Source organism: Adiantum capillus-veneris, chromosome 10, assembly GCF_014529385.1.
Source record: "Adiantum capillus-veneris isolate H3 chromosome 10, ASM1452938v2, whole genome shotgun sequence".
Taxonomy (NCBI): Eukaryota; Viridiplantae; Streptophyta; class Polypodiopsida; order Polypodiales; family Pteridaceae; genus Adiantum; species Adiantum capillus-veneris.
The window spans coordinates 75,913,948-75,918,295 of record NC_140940.1 but is presented as its reverse complement, the minus strand read 5'-3'; positions in this window follow the sequence as shown (position 1 = coordinate 75,918,295).

Genomic DNA, 4,348 nt, shown 5'->3' with positions numbered 1-4,348 from the left:
AAGGGGAGTAAGCCCAAAGCTTTGCAGAAAGCTTCAAGCTTCTCACGGGACAATGCCTTTGTGAAAAGATCTGCAAGGTTGTCCTGTGTTGGCACATAAGCCAAGCTGATCTCTCCTGCTGAGAGCAATGCACCTCAATGTGCTTTGTGCGAGCATGAAAAACTCGGTTCCTTGCAATTGCCAATGCGCTCTGACTGTCAGTGTAGATAGTGTTGGCAGTGTCCTGTCCAACACCCAAATCAGCATAAGGCGTCTGAGCCATACACACTCAACCTTAGCTGTGAAGACTGCCCTGTACTCAACCTCACAACTAGATGTGGCCACAGTAGGTTTCTTCTTGCTCAACCATGATATACATGAACTGCCAAGCATGAAAAAAAACCACTCGTGGACACTCGCGAACCAAAACAACCAGCCCAATCTGAGTCCGAAAAAGCATGTAAGTCTAAAGGCAATGATCCCCCCTTGGGATAAAACAAGCCAAGATGTAAAGTGCCACTAAGGTAGCGGAAAATCCTCTTGACAGCCTGCCAATGCTTAGACCCTCGGCTATGCATAAATTTGCTGACCTGTGAGACTGCAAACTGAATATTTGGCCTCGTGTTGCATACATAAATGAGGCAGCCAACAGCAGTTTGGTAAAGAGTGACATCAGTAGGATCGCCAACATCATGTAGACTCAACTTCAAACCTGTTTCCATGGGAGTGGAAATAGGTTTGCAATCCTCAAGTCCAAACTTACATAGCAATGTCTCTATGAAACTTTTCTGACACAAGGCAATACCACCATCACACTGCTTAAACTGTATACCCAAGTAATGGTGCAACAGCCCCAAATCTTTCATCTTGAAAGTAGCATTCAAATCAGCCTTAAATTCAGCAATATGTCTCTCATTTGGTCCAGTGATCAGCAAATCATCGACATAAAGAACCACAATGAGAAGTACATCATCGACATAAAGAACCACAATGAGAAGTACATCATCCTCACGCATTACATACAATGTGCTTTCTGTTGGACTGTTACGAAAGCCTCGTTTCACCAAATGAGTGTCAGCTTTGTCATACCAAGCACGAGGAGATTGCTTCAACCCATACAAAGCCTTCTTACATCTGCACACTTTGTCGTCTTGTCCTTTTACGACAAAACCGCGAGGCTGCGTTACATAAACTTCCTCAAATATGTCACCATTCAAGAAAGCAGTAACAATGTCTGATTGATGTACATCCCGACCAAAATGAGCTGCCAATGCACATAGAAAACGCACAATAGTCATACGACAAGTGGGAGCAAAAGTCTCTTCATAATCTATGCCTTTCTGCCGTGCATAAACCTTTGCAACAAGTCGAGCCTTATGGCGATCGATCTCACCATCCGGATTGCGTTTCAACTTGTAAACCCACTTCGTACCAATGGCCTTTTTGCCAAGAGGCAAATCACATAAAGTCAATGTGTCATTTTCTATAAGTGCATGATATTCTGATTGCATGGTGAACGAGAGCTAGCACATGAGTAAAGGGAAGTCCCATGCCCTGAGGACATGATCAGTCCACAAAGGGGAGTAAGCCCAAAGATTTGCGGAAAGCTTCAAGCTTCTCACGAGACAATGCCTTTGTGAAAAGATCTGCAAGGTTGTCTTGTGTTGGCACATAAGCCAAGCTGATCTCTCCTGCTCAGAGCCTCTCCCTGACATAGTGGTTATGCACCTCAATGTGCTTTGTGTGAGCATGAAATACTGGGTTCCTCGCAACTGCCAATGCGCTCTGACTGTCAGTGTAGATAGTGTTGGCAGTGTCCTGTCCACCACCCAAATCATTTATAGGGCGTGTGAGCCATACACACTCAACCGTAGGTATGAAGACTACCCTGTACTCAGCCTCACAACTCAAAGTGGCCACAGTAGGTTGCTTCTTGCTCAACCATGATATACATGAACTGCCAAGCATGAAACAAAAACCACTTGTGGACACTCACGTGTCAAAACAACCAGCCCAATTTGAGTCTGAAAGAGTATATAAGTCTGGCGGCAATGATCCCCCCTTGAGATAAAGCAAGCCAAGATGTAAAGTGCCACTAAGGTAGCAAAAAATCCTCTTGACAGCCTGCCAATGCTTAGATCCTGGGCTATGCATAAATCTGCTGACCTGTGATACTGCAAACCGGATATCCGACCTCATGTTGCATACATAAATGAGGCAACCAACAACAGCTTGGTAAAGAGTGACATCATCAGGATCACCAACATCATGTAGACTCAAATTCAAACTTGTTTCCATGGGAGTGGCAATAGTTTTGCAATCCTCAAGTCTAAACTTACATAGCAATGTCTCTATGTAACGTTTCTGACACAAGGCAATACCACCATCACACTACTTAAACTGTATACCCAAGTATTGATGCAACAGCCCCAAATCTTTCATCTTGAAAGTAGCATTTAAATCAGCCTTAAATTCAGCAATATGTCTCTAATTTGGTCCAGTGATTAGCAAATCATTGACATAAAGAACCACAATGAGAAGTACATCACCCTCATGCTTTAGATACAATGTGATTTCTGTTGGACTCTTACGAAAGCCTCCTTCGACCAAATGAGTGTCAGCTTTCTCATACCAAGCACGAGGAGATTGCTTCAACCCATACAAAGCCTTGTTACATCTGCACAATTTGTCCTCTTGTCCTTTCATGAAAAAATTGCGAGGCTGCGTTACATAAACTTCCTCAAATATGTCACCGTTCAAGAAAGCAGTAACAATGTCTGATTGGTGTACATCCCAACCAAAATGAGCTGCCAATGCACATATAAAACGCACAGTAGTCATACGACAAGTGGGAGAAAAAGTCTCTTCATAATCTATGCCTTTTTGCTATGCATAATCCTTTGCAACAAGTCGAGTCTTATGGCAATCAATCTCACCATCCAGCTTGCATTTCAACATGTAAACCCACTTCGTACCAATGGTCTTTTTGCCACGAGGCAAATCACATAAAGTCCACGTGTCATTTTCTTTAAGTGCATCATATTCTAATTGCATGGCAGCCATCCAATTTTTTGAATTATGTGCTTCATCAAAAGACAGAGGCTCCTCAACATCATGTAAGCTAGACACAACGAAAGCATAAGATGCATGGCGAGAGCCTGAACGAATATAACTAGACTAAGGTGCATCCAATTTATTGTCACGCAAAGTGTGCACCAGCCATTTTGGCATACCTCTAGCCTACTCATTTTCAGCCCTTTCCTCATCAAGTACATCATGTACATCTGCATCGGTAATAGGCTGATCTGTAACATTTTTAGAAACCCCCATAGGCTATACATTTGCCTCATTGGAAATTACATTCATATTTCCACCACTGAAAAGAGGCAACAAAGTGTCATAAATGTCCTGTGAGCTTACATTACTGTATCTAGTACATGACAGCAAGGGCTGAACAGAATCTTCCACAAACACTAGATCCCATGAAACCAGAATACGTTTTGTTTGCGGATGATACAACCTGTAACCTTTGATTTCAGCACTATAAACGACAAAAATACATTTGATAACCTTATCATCCAATTTTTTCCACTGTGTTTGTGGCACCAAAGCATACGCCAAACAGCCAAAAACACGCATGTGCTCAATAGAAGGCTTACTATCATGCCATGCTTCATATGGAGTAATAGAGTGCAAAGGTTATGTAGGACACCTGTTTAGTACATAAGTGGCACACATGATGGCCTCAAGCCAAAAAGAATGCAGCAAAGCTTGAGTTTTGACCATACATCATGCCATTTTCGTAAGTTACATATTTTTCCTCTCAGCAACACCATTTTGCTGAGCTGTATAAGGCACTGTACATTGGTGTTTTATCCCACGACTAGCCAGAAATGCATTGAGTTCATGAGACATATACTCCCCCCCTCCATCGGAAAAGCATAGTACATTTCGAGACATTTTCAGCCATGGCTAGAAATTGTTTGAAGCACATAAAAACTTCGGACTTCGCTTTAAGGAGAAATACCCATGCATGCCTGGAGTAATCATCAATGAGAGTCATGAAGTAAAGGTAATTGCCCAAGGACGGAGTTTGCATGGGCCAACAAACCTCACTATGCACAAGCTGCAACTTGCATGTGGCCCGAAATGAACCATCCTTTGGAAACTTAGAACGCTGCATCTTACCTAAAATACAGCCTTCACAAACATGTTTGACAGGTGCTTCAAGAGGCGGCAAAGAAGCAACCATATCAAATTTCTGCAAATGCAGCAAACTGGTAAAATTAAGATGACCAAAACGTGCATGCCAAAGTTTTTCATCTGAAATAGCCCTTGAATTTGCAACAACATTTGCAAAATTTTGTCC